The 13,351-nt window shown below is 43.5% G+C and overlaps 1 pseudogene; it reads right to left on the bottom strand.

The window, feature by feature from the left end:
- Positions 1-6,107: 6,107 nt before the first annotated feature.
- Positions 6,108-12,071, bottom strand: LOC102129565 (28 kDa heat- and acid-stable phosphoprotein pseudogene; annotated as a pseudogene).
- Between the last annotated feature and the right edge of the window lie 1,280 nt (positions 12,072-13,351).

Genomic DNA, 13,351 nt, shown 5'->3' with positions numbered 1-13,351 from the left:
ATCCGCCACCACGCCCGGCTAATTTTTTGTAGTTTTAGTAGAGGCAGGGTTTTGCCATGTTGGCCAGGCTGGTCTCGAACTCCTGGCCTCAAGTGATCCTCCCACTTCAGCCTCGCAAAGTGCTGGAATTACAGGCGTGAGCCACCACATCTGGCCTATAGGTACCTTTCTTATTAAAGAAATGAATGAAAGAAAAAAGCCTTATGACCTTAAGGAAATTCCTTAACAGACCTCAGCTGCCCATTTATAAAATGAGAAAATTGGATTGGATAATACTAAGGTCCTTTCCACACGTCGTAATGTTTTTTTCAGAAACAAAAAGGTCTCATGTGACAGGAACTGACTGAAACTAGCTACAGGCCAGGCGTGGTGGGTCATGCCTGTAAGCTCAGCACTTTGGGAGACCAAGGTGCCTTTGCAGATAGTGGGTACTCAATCAAATCCCATCTCTCCTAAATACAAAAATTAGCTGGGCTTGGTGGTGCACGCCTGTAATCCCAGCTACTCGGGAGATTGAGGCAGGAGAATTGCTTGAACCCGGGAGGCGGAGGTTGCAGTGAGCGAGATTGCGCCACTGCACTCCAGCCTGAGAAACAAGAGTGAAACTCCATCTCAAACAGCAACAACAACAACAACTAGCTACAATGAAAATAATGATAAAGATGGGTAGAATAAAACACAGCATAATTCATTCAGTAATGCAAAGCTCAGGCACTCTGTTATTCACCTGCTGTCTCCACAATTATTACATTTGTCAGAATTTGCTGTTAAAGGGATTTGTTGTGTTCTAGACTACACAACGCTGTGGCAGTCAGGAAATCTTAATGCTATTCTTGGGATTCCAGATCTCTGAGCTTCCTTCATTCTGCAAGTTACTAGTCAGCTATTTACATGTTGGTATTCTTTACTATATTGTAATCTCTAGGAGGGCAGGGATCACATCCTATGCATGTCTCTACCACATTCTACCTTGCCTAATACTTGGCAGACAGTGGGTACTCAATAAATGTCATTTGATGATATCTTTTTTTTTTTTTTTTTTTTTTTTTTTTTTTTTTTTTTTGAGACGGAGTCCCGCTCTGTCGCCCAGGCTGGAGTGCAGTGGCCGGATCTCAGCTCACTGCAAGCTCCGCCTCCCGGGTTCACGCCATTCTCCTGCCTCAGCCTCCCAAGTAGCTGGGACTACAGGCGCCCGCCACCTCGCCCGGCTAGTTTTTTGTATTTTTTAGTAGAGACGGGGTTTCACCGTGTCAGCCAGGATGGTCTCGATCTCCTGACCTCGTGATCCGCCCGTCTCGGCCTCCCAAAGTGCTGGGATTACAGGCTTGAGCCACCGCGCCCGGCCGCATTTGATGATATCTTTAGTAAATAATTGTGAAACCTGGTTTTTAAATAGCATTTCACATTAAATAATATAACACTTATATAATGTCCATCACCTAAAATATTTGCTTTTCCTCATGCTCATCAAATATTTGATCCTTTCTTCAGGGGTCAGATGAGGTTCATCCTTCTGTATGAAGTACTAATTGACTGTTACAGCACTTAATTATGGCGTTTTCTTATTTACTGTGCCATTCAGGTGGCTTAGCATTTTGGGTGGGGTCTCTGTCACCACACTAGATTTCTATTTATTTACTTATTATTTATTTTATCCTGGGCTCAAGCAATCCTACCACCTCGGCACACTAGATTTTTACTTCAGCACGGGAAGAAGCATGTCATTTCTCCTTGTATCCTGTAAGCATGGTGCCTTCATAACGAAGTTGCTAAATGAATATTTGATGATGATCCTGATGATTGATAATAAGTGATTTACTGTTAAAGGTTTACCAGTTGCTTATATCAACCCCCCCAAAATACTTCAGATACAAATTTTCTAAAAGGAATGCGTTTTGGGAGTGACAGCTTTGCTCTCACCTCAGTACAGGCTCCCGCAGCCTGTCTCAGACCATACCCAGGCACAGCCTTTCTGTATTTTATTGCCTTCATTTTCCTGGAAGCCAGGGGATTTGGAGGACAATCAAACAGAAGGAAGGAATGAAGGGAAGGAGGGAGGGAAGGAGGAAATGAAAATATATTTCTGTGCATTGTGAATATAATGTACAAGACGTAACAAAATAATAGGCAGATTTTGAAGACATTATAATCTACTGAGATAATCTGAATATACACAACTGAAAATATATCAAAATATATAAATGGTGAAACCCCGTCTCTACTAAAAATACAAAAATTAGCTGGACATGGTAGTGGGCACCTGTCGTCCTAGCTACTCAGGAGTCTGAGGCAGGAGAATAGCTTGAAGTCAGGAGCACAGGTTGCAGTAAGCCAAGATCACACCATTGCACTCCAGCTTGGGCAACAAGAACAAAACTCCATCTCAAAAAAAAAAAAAAAGGAAAGAAAGAAAGAAAGAAAAAAGAAAAACACTGGTTGAGTAAATAGGAGGAGGAGCTAAATTGATAAGGAGATTTAGGGCTCAGTGTAAATAAATTACAGTTTCTATGAGGAGCTGCTAAAAGCAGTTTAAGGTTTATGAAAAAGGACTTAGTATTCAAACAGTGTTTGAGGAAGATTATTCTTGCCATAATAATATTTATTGAACACTTCCTAAATGCCTTACATGCAAATGCCTTACATATTAGCCCATTTAATCTTACAACTACCCCATGAGGAAGACACTGTCATCGCTGTTGTACAGGCAAGGAAACTGAGGCACAGATCCTGGGTAACTTGCTTCCCCAAGGCCCCATTGCTTCTAAATAGCAGACCTGGAATATGAACTCAGGCTATCTGAGTCTAAACCTGGTGTCTCTTCTAACCATCGCATGACATGGCTTGTCTTTCCATAGAGCTATGTATCTGTGTGGGAGACGGAGAGGAGATTCATCAGGAGGTAGTAGTGGTCTAAGGCATGTAGTGATTAGACTGAGCTGGGACTGTGCTCACAGAAAAAGCAAGGAAGGGATGAAGCTGAGCAAATTCACATGAGAGAATTAGACTTGCTAGATATATTTGGAAATGGAGGTAAGGGATAGGGAGATAAGGATATTATTTCATTCCAAAAAGATTTATTATTTTTTTGTGACAGGGTCTTGCTCTGTCACCTAGGCTGGAGTACAGTGGCATGATCACAGCGCACTGCAGCCTCAAAACGATCATCCCTCCTCAGCTTCCCAAGTAGCTGGGAAGACAGGTGCACCCCACCATGTCTGGCTATATTTTAAATTTTTTGCAGAGATGGGATCTGACTATGTTGCCCAGGCTGACCTCCAACTCCTGGACTCAAGCAATCCACCCGCCTCAGCCTTCCAAACTGCTGGAATTACAGGCGTGAGCCACTGCTCCCAGCCCCGCAAAAGATTTATTGAACATTTACTAGGTGCCAGGAACTGTGTTAGGTACTGTATTCGGTTAAGAAACAGTGAAACAGATGGACAGAGTCCCTGCATTTATGGAGCAAGATTGTGTTATTAGTGGCAAACAGGCTCTATTTGCATAGAAAACACAACAAACTGGAAACACTGGTTGTTTAGGAGGACTAGATGGAAGCCGAAACATAGAAGAGAAACCGGTTGAATTTTACAGTTCTATTAGAATTTGTCTAAAGGTTTTCCCCTCCTAGACAGGGAGGGAACAAAGGAAACATTGAATTTTAACACATGAATATGTTAACTATTTTAAAAATAGGGTTTTTTGATATAATAAGATCTCATGGTATAAAAAAATGTATAGTTTTTTGTTTACTTTTTTGAGACAGTATCACTCTGTCACCCAGGCTGGAGTGCAATGGCGTGATCTTGGCTCGCTGCAACCTCTGCCTCCCGGGTTCAAGAGATTCTCATGCCTCAGCCTCCTGAGTAGCTGGAATAACAGGCCTGCACCACCACGCCCAGCTAATTTTTGTATTTTTAGTACAGATGGGGTTTCATCATGTTGGCCAGGCTGGTCTTGAACTCCTGGGCTCAGGTGATCTGCCCCCACCAGCCTCCCAAAGTGCTGGGATCACAAGCGTGAGCCACTGCACCTGGCCTATAGTTTTTTGTTTTTTAAAAAAACTGAGATACTGCCAGGCAAGGTGGCTCACACCTGTAATCCCAGCACTTTGGGAAGCCAAGGCAGGTGGATCACGAGGTCAGGAGTTTGAGACCAGCCTGACCAACATGGAGAAACCCCATCTTTACTAAAAATACAAAAATTAGCCGGGCGTGGTGGCTCATGCGTATAATCCCAGCTACTCTGGAGGCTGAGGCAGGAGAATCACTGGAACCCAGGAGGCAGAGGTTACCGTGAGCTGATATTGTGCTATTGCACTCCATCCTGGGCAACAAGAGTGAAACTCCGTCTCAAAAAAAAAGAAACAACTGAGATACTAAGACTACATGCTGTGTACTAACACACACATACACACACACGCCTGTATACGCGTAGACTTTCTGACAATTCGTGCAAGAAACTGGCAAAACTGGACACTTTGGGGAAGGGAATTGGGTGAGAATAGAGGTGGGAGAGAGACTTTACCCTTTTGTACCGTTTGTGTTTTTATGAATTCAATTATTGAATATACTTTGTACAAGTATTAATAAAAGCAAATGAGTTTTAAAAATAGCTATCAAAAACCTAGGCATTAATAGAGGTTTTATGGAGAAAGAATCCCACAAGTTTGAAATATTTTACATACCAGCGTGCTTTTCTTTAAGTTATAACTTTTACCAAAATTAACATTCAAAGGAAAATTATATGTACGTGCATGTGTGGTAGAAGGAAACCAATTAAAACTTTGGTGTTTGTGAAAATAAGAGAAAGTATTTTGGCATTTGGCTAATGTGGGAAAAACTCCTCAGCTATCAAAATTCTCTAAATAAGTTTTCAAAAAACGCCTAAGGCAGTTTCACTTCTTACAATAGACACTCTGTTGAAACAGGTTCAGGTGGTGGCCAACCTCCACCCATAGGCTGCAGGGTTTTTGTGCTTTCTTGTAGAACTAACTAATCTTGACATGACAGTTTGTACTGTGTTTTAAATCAGAATTGATCCCCTGGTTCCAAACAAAAGTTGGATGATGAAACCTATTATTGTTTCACAGAATGAGGGCCAATTTGGTTGAACCACGATTCAAAAATTTAGTTTTATTTCTGCAGATATTTTAACTTTCAGGATTTTTTTTTTTTTTTTCTTTTTTTTGAGACAGAGTCCCACTCTGTTGCCTTGGCTGGAGTGCAGTGGTGCGATCTTGGCTCACTGCAACCTCTGTCACCCGGATTCAAGCAATTCTCCTGCCTCAGCCTCCCAAGTAGCTGGGATTACAGGTGCCTGCCACTGTGTCAGGCTAATTTTTATTTTCTATTTTTTCGATAATGTCAAGTTTAATCTGCCAAATATACAAGTTGAATTTGTGGAGCATGTTTTGCCTGGGTGCTGCATGGTAAACACAGGTTTCTTTCTTTCTTTCTTTCTTTTTTTTTTTTTTGAGACGGAGTCTTGCTCTGTTGCCCAGGCTGGAGAACAGAGGTTTCTTGAAATGATCAATGGATAGGGTTAAAAATAGGCACTAGCCCTGGCCAGGTGGGTAGGAACTGGGCGGGGAAGGGCAGAGAGGCGAGGCCTTGGTCAGACAGGACTGACCAGGGGCAAGCCATGACTCTCGAGGACCCCAGGGGCACAGGCTCCCAGATGACAGCCCCTCTCTGAATGAGCACCCAGGCAACATAGTCCAGGGCTGGCTGTAGCAAACCCGTGAGCAGCTGCCTCCTGGCACGACCACGCCCTTATGTGCTATTTACCAGACAAATGAAAGCTCTTCTTACCTGATCTCCCAGACATCTCCCAGCTGGGGCTCTGAATTCTAAAAACAGCAAAAACATTCAAATGGTTCCATATGAAATGCTGTCCTGAATCTTTCTGTCTCAAAGAGAGCAGCTACCCCTCCCCCATCCCCCCCCACATCCCCCAAACAATTTCTGTGCCAAGGTGAAGAGGAGGCCCCAGGCTGTGGGGGGCTTCTGGCCGTGAGGGGCTGTTGCAGTGGCGCCAGGGCACAGGGTGGGCAAGACACAGCAGAAGTCCCGGCAGCACGGCCCAGGTCCCTGGCATTTTCTCCTGCGGGTCACAGTTGCTTATTCAGGGAGAGCGACTGCATTGGTTTTCCTGACAATGTGGCATTGTCTTTTGCTTTCCTTTCCTCTTCCTTCTTCCGGGCAGCGTCGTCCTGCTGTTTCCGGATGATGGCCACCCGGGCCAGGTCGGCCTTGGTTGCTCTGGTTGCTCTGTCTTCCCGGCCAAGTGCATTTTCATGTAACGCTCTTTTGCCTTCTGCTTCTCAATCTCCTGTCATTCTCTCCTTGAAAGCTCCTTTGGCCCATCCAGATCCAGTTGTGTGAGCTTTTTGGTTGTCTGTGCCACTGGGTTGGGGTTCTTATTGTTGATGAGCCCTTCCACACGTTTGCGCCTTTGCTGGTAGTCATCTTCATCCTCATTGTCATCTGAGTCTAGAGATTTCTTCTCCTTTTGGGGTCACCTGCAGCTCCATCTCCACTTTCTTTTTGCTCCTCTTCTTCCCTGGCCTTCTGCTTCTCAGCCTGCAGCTGCACGTCGATCTCCTCAGGGCTCATACACTGCCTTGCCCGGCCTTTGTGGCCTCCCTTTCTCCCTCCTTTAGGTATCGTGGCTCCAGCGGTGGCAGCTGCGCCTCAAACTGACACCAGAACCGGAATTTTTGTATTTTTAGTAGAGACAGGGTTTCACCATCTTGGTCAGGCTGGTCTTCAACTCCTGACCTCGTGATCCACTCACCTCGGCCTTCCAAAGTGTTGGGATTACAGGTGTGAGCCACTGCGCCTGGCCAGGATTTTTAAAATTCTTTTCAGACAGGGTCTTGCTCTGTTACCCTCACTGCAGCCTTGAACTCCTGGGCTAAATGGATCCTCCCCACTCAACCTCCCAAGTAGCTGGGACTACAAACATGTGCCACCACTAACCTGGCTAATTTTTAATTGTTTTTGTAGAGATGGGGTCTGCCTATGTTGCCCAGACTGATCTCAAACTCCTGAACTCAAGCTATCCTCTGACCTCAGCCTCCCAAAGTGCTGGGATTGTGAACCACTGCATGCAGCCACTTTTGGAATATATATATATATATATTCCAAATATATGCATATATATATATGCATACCGAGACCAGCTCGATCATGGAGACCCTAACCCAGTGGCATTAGAGGAATTAAAGACACACACACAGAAATATAGAGTGTGGAGTGGGGTCAGGGAGCTGACAGCCTTCAGAGCTGAGAGCCCTGAACAGAGTTTGACCCACATATTTATTGACAGCAAGCCAATGATAAGCATTCTTTCTATAGGTTATAGATTAACTAAAAGTATTCCTTACAGGAAACAAAGGGATGGGCCAAAACAAAGCAAGAGCTCTAGCTATTTATCTGCAGCAGGAACAGGTCCTTAAGGCACAGATCGCTCATGCTATTGTTTGTGGTTTAGGAACACCTTTAAGTGGTTTTCTGCCCTGGGTGGGCCAGGTATTCCTTCCCTCATTCCAGTAAACCCACAGCCTTCAGTGTGGGCGTCATGGCCAACACAAACATGTTACAGTGCTGCAGAGATTTCGTTTATGGCCAGTTTTGGGGCCAGTTTATGGCCAGATTTGGGGGCATGTTCCCAACATGTCCCCCTTTTTTAGTTTTACAAAGCGATAAAAGTAGTCACAGTGAGCTACTTCTCGCAGGAGCTGGGATCCACGTCTGCAGACTATACAAAGACAAACAACACAGATTAAAAGCACAATCATCATTGAAATCACAGAGCATCCAAAAGTGTCTTTATCTATTTTTTTCTTTTTCTTGAGATGGAGTCTTGCTCTGTCACCCAGGCTGGAGTGCAATGGCACGGTCTCAGCTCACTGCAAGCTCCACCTCCTGGGTTCACGCCGTTCTCCTGCCTCAGCCTCCTGAGTAGCTTGGACTACAGGTGCTGGCCACCACACCTGGCTAATAGTTTGTATTTTTAGTAGAGATGGGGTTCACCATGTTAGCTAGGATGGTCTCGATTTCCTGACCTCGTGATCCGCCCTCCTCGGCCTCCCAAAGTGCTGGGATTACAGGCGTGAGCCACTGCGCCCAGCATCTTTATCTATTTTAATGGGTTACTAGCTGTTAATCTGTCTGCAGCTCCTTCAAGCACTCCAGTTCCTGGCATTAAGGTCAGGTGTGCCTGGGATGCTTTAAATATTCATTCTTTTGATTTTGCAATATCCAAAGACAAGTTTGTAGAGTGTCCTTCTAGATGCTTTTTTATTCTTTCCCAAATTTTGATCTTATTAAGAGCCATTAATAGTTTCCACAAATTCTTACATTTAGCTCCTACAGTGGGCCATATGATTTGAGGCTGAGGTGCCACTATACTGCCATGTCTCCAGATAATAGGAACTCTTGCCGTATTTCTTACCATTTCCCCATGTGACCATTTTGTTCAGACCAGCTGAACATAGTGTGGCAGTGGCACGCAGACTGAGAGGTGCAATTCAAGCTAAACATCCCCTTAGGGGACCAATCAATAATGATTCCATGGGAATCATTTCACAGCACCTCTTCCTGTTCTGCAATGCAATCTTCCCAAACAAGTATGTTCATTATTTCTGGCCAGGTTCTATTCTGTTGGCAAATAGGTTTTTGATGGCGGTATACCTCAATTATAGGAGCAGAGTTATTATGGTAAATACTGAGATCAGAAAACATGTGTAACTGTGTCATAGAGTGATTACATCCAGGCATTATTGCCAGCCAAGATTGATGAATATTCCCAGTAAGTATAATTGTTCTCTGTGTCAGCCCTTGTTGAAGGAATACTCATGGCAATGGTGATCACTGCCATTATAGCTATCATTAAATTATTCATTGTGACTGGTTGTCCTGCTTTCCTCAGGTTTTCTTCCACCATCTGTGACCGCTTCTTGATCAGTCCCCAGGTGGGTGGCTGTGTTCGATGGGTGTTGCTCATGACAGTTGGGGTCCTCCTCAGCGTCAGTCTCAACATGGCTGCAACCGGGGGGTCCTCGGGATCCTCTAGGAATCTCTTCCTCAGCATCTGGCTCATGATAAGGTTTCAGGTGTCTTGATGGTATCCAAATCGACTGTTGATTCAGTCCTGGAGAAACACAAGCATAACCTCTACCCCAAGTTATTATACCTATTTCCCAACTTTTTGTTATCAGATCCCGCCACCAAACCAGTTGTTCTGCTTCTGTCTTTGCAGCTGGTTTCTGTAGATACTGTTCAGCTGCTGAGAGCATCTGGCCTTTAGGCAGGCTCAAAAAATTTAAAGTCAATAATGTGAGATTCAATTGCATACGGGGTATCCCATAGTCCCTGTTTTCCCCCCTCTGCTTTTGCAACTGCTGTTTTAGGGAGAGATTCATTCTTTCTACTATGGCTTGTCCTTGAGAATTGCATGGGATACCAGTAATGTGTTTAATATTCCACATAGAGAAAAATGTAGCTAGAGCTTGGCTAGCGTAGCCTGGGGCATTATCTGTTTTAATAGAAGCTGGAATGTCCATCACCGCAAAACACTGCAAAAGGTGACGTTTAACACAGGCGGAAGACTCTCCTGAGTGGCATGTAGCCCAGACAAAGTGAGAGAACGTGTCCACACATACATGTACGTAAGCTAGTGTCCCAAACGGGGGAACATGTGTGACACCCATTTGCCAAAGAGAGTTAGGTTCCAATCCTCAAGGATTAACTCCTCCTGTAAAAGATGAGGAAGGCACCATTTGGCAAGCTGGGCATCGCTGGATAATAGCTTTCGCTTCTTTCCAGGTAATGCTGTATCTGCGTTTGAGACCAGAGGCATTAACATGGGTTAAATTGTGAAAGTGTCTAGCATTAGATATTGCAGTAGCAAGTAGGTGATGAGCCATTTGATTCCCTTCAGTCAAAGGTCCTGGAAGAAGTGTATGAGCCCTAATGTGAGTGATGTAAAAAGGGTGCATTCTGCTCCTAACTGCTGTTTGCAATTGGATAAATAAAGTCATCAGTTGTTCATCTGTATGAAATCATAACTGAGCATTTTCTTTTTCTTTTTTTTATTTTTTTTTAGCATTTTCAATTAATTGTGTGGAATGAACCACTCATGAAGAATCAGAAATCACATTAGCAGGCATATCAGAAGCAGTCAATACCTCAATTACAGCTACAAGCTCTGCTTTTTGAGCTGAAGTATAGGGTGTCCGAAAAATTTTATCTTTCAAGCCAGAATGAGAAGCTTTACCATTGCTAGACCCATCTGTAAAAACATTTTCAATTGGTTTAAATTTAGTTATTTTAGGGAGAATCCAATTAGTTAATTTCAAAAATGGAAATAATTTTGTTTTAGGGAAATGATTGAGAATACCCACAAAGTCAGCTAAATGGGTTTGCCAAGTAAGACTATTTATAAAAGCTTGCTGTATTTGTGCCTTCATGAGAGGGACAATAATTTTTCCAGGATCATATCCATGTAATTTAGTAATCCGAGTTCTCCCATTTCCTATCGTAGTAGTGATTTGATCCAAGTAAGGAGTTACAGTCTGTGAATTAGTATGTGGAAGAAAAAGCCACTCTACAAGATCTTCCTCTTGAACAATAACACCAGTAGGTGAATGCTGAGTTGGAAAAATTAGCAAATCTAGAGTCTTCTCTGGATCTATTCTATTTATTTGAGCCTTATGGACTTGCTTTTCGATTAGCTGCAGCTCTGCTTCAACTTCTTTTGTTAATTGCCAAGGGCTAGTGAAACTAGGATCTCCTCTAAGGATAGAAAATAGATTATTCATGGCATAGGTAGGAATGCCTAGAGCAGATCGTATCTAATTAACATCCCCTAGTAATTTTTGAAAGTCATTCAATGTTTTCTTTTTTTTTTTTTTTTTGAGAGGGAGTCTCGCGCTGTCGCCCGGGCTGGAGTGTAGTGGCCGGATCTCAGCTCACTGCAAGCTCCGCCTCCCGGGTTTACGCCATTCTCCTGCCTCAGCCTCCCGAGTAGCTGGGACTACAGGCGCCCGCCACCTCGCCCGGCTTTTTTTTTGTATTTTTTAGTAGAGACGGGGTTTCACTGCGTTAGCCAGGATGGTCTCGATCTCCTGACCTCGTGATCCGCCCGTCTCAGCCTCCCAAAGTGCTGGGATTACAGGCTTGAGCCACTGCGCCCGGCCTGTCATTCAATGTTTTCAATTGATCCCTATGTATGGTTACTTTCTGTGAAACAATGGTAGTGTCATTTACTAAGGCCCCCAAGTAGGGGTAAATAGTTGTAGTCTGAATTTTGTCAGGAGCTATAATTAAACCAGTGCGAGAAATCAAATTTTGCAAGTGATTATAACATTGGAGTAATATTTCTTGAGTGGGACAGCACAAAGTATATTGTCTATATAGTGAATATTGTAACATTGTGAAAATTTTTTATGAGTAGGTTCAATTGCTTGCCCTACATAAGTCTGGCAAATTGTTGGACTGTTTAACGTACCTTGTGGCAACACTTTCCAATGAAAACACTTAGCAGGCTGCAGGTTGTTTACTGCAGGAATTGTAAATGCAAACCGTTCACAGTCTTGCTCAGCTAAGGGGATAGTAAAGAGAGAGTCTTAAATCTATGACTATTAAAGGCCAATTTTTTGGAATCATAGCAGGAGAAGGCAGTCCTGGCTGCAATGTCCCCATAGGTTGTATAACTGAATTAATGGCTCTTAAGTCAGTTAACATTCTCCATTTACCTGATTTTTTTCTTAATTATGAAAACTGGAGAATTCCAAGGGGAAAATGTTGGAGCTATGTGTCCTTTTTCTAATTGTTCATTAACTAAGTCCTCTAAAGTCTGCAGTTTCTCTTTACTTAGCAGCCATTGTTCTATCCAAATTGGCTTATGTGTTAACCATTTTAAAGGTGTAGGTTCTGGAGGCTTAACAATGGCTGCCGTTAAAAATGATATCTTCAACCTTGGCGGGAACTTTGTCTTTCCGTTTGAAGCAGTTCCTTAAAACCTTGCAAATTTTTTCCTAGTCCCATACCATGGACATACCCCATTCTTGCATCATATGTTGACTTTGAGGGCTGCATAATGCTCTGGAATTAAAACTTGTTCTCCCAATTGTAATAAATCTATCCCCCATAAAATTATAGGCACAGAAGTTATAATTGGCCAGTTTTGGGACCAGTTTATGGCCAGATTTGGGGGTCTGTTCCATATATATATATATATTTATTTTTTGAGATGGAGTTGTGCCCTTGTTACCCAGGCTGGAGTGCAGTGGCATGATCTCAGCTCATTGGAACCTCTGCCTCCCGAGTTCAAGCCATTCTCCTGCCTCAGCCTCCCAAGTAGCTGAAATTATAGGCACCCACCACCACGCCTGGCTAATTTTTGTATTTTTAGTAGAGATGGGGTTTCACCATGGTTTCACCTGGTTTCACCAGGCTGATCTTGAACTCCTGACCTCAGCCTCCCAAAGTGCAGGGATTACAGGCGTGAGCCACCATGCCTGGCCCAGAATTTTTAAAAACATTATTATTGAGGTATAACTGACACATACTAAATCACACATATGAAAAAGTGTACAACTTAATAAATTTTGTATGTGTACAGCCATCACCACAATCAAGATAGAAAACATATCCATCACCTCCAAAAATTTTCTTCTGCCTTTTTTTCTTTTTTCTTTTCTTTCTTTCTTTCTTTTCTTTTCTTTTTTTTTTTTTTTTTGACTAGAAATGGATTCTTGCTCTATTGCCCAGGCTGGTCTGAAACTTCTGGCTGCACGTGATCCTCCTGGCCTCCCAAAGTGTAGGAATTACAGGTGTGAGCTTCCAAGTCCAGTGGCATACAGGAATCCATGTGATAAAATTGTATAGAACTAAAACACTCAAGAATATATAAGATCAAGGCTTGGCATAGTGGCTCATGCCTGTAATCCCAGCACTTTGGGAAGCTAAGGCGGGCAGATCACCTGAGGTCAGGAGTTCGAGACCAGCCTGACCAACATGGAGAAACCCCATCTCTACTAAGAATACAAAATTAGCCAGGCGTGGTGAAACATGCCTGTAATCCCAGCTACTTGGGAGGCTGAGACAGGAGAATCGCTTAAATGTGGGAGGTGGAGGTTGCAGTGAGCCGAGATCACACCATTGTACTCCAGCCTGGGCAACAAGAACGAAACTCCATCTCAAAAAAAAAGAAGAATATAAGATCAAAGGGCCAGATGTGGTGGGCATGGTAGTGGCTCACACCCGTAATCCCAGCACTTTGGAAGGCCAAGATGGGTGGATCATTTGACGTCAGGAGTTAGAGACCATCCTGGCCCACATGG

This window comes from Macaca fascicularis, chromosome 4 (genome assembly GCF_037993035.2).
Source record: "Macaca fascicularis isolate 582-1 chromosome 4, T2T-MFA8v1.1".
NCBI classification, from domain to species: Eukaryota; Metazoa; Chordata; class Mammalia; order Primates; family Cercopithecidae; genus Macaca; species Macaca fascicularis.
Note: the sequence above shows the minus strand (reverse complement) of the source record. Positions and strands in the feature narration are given on the sequence as shown.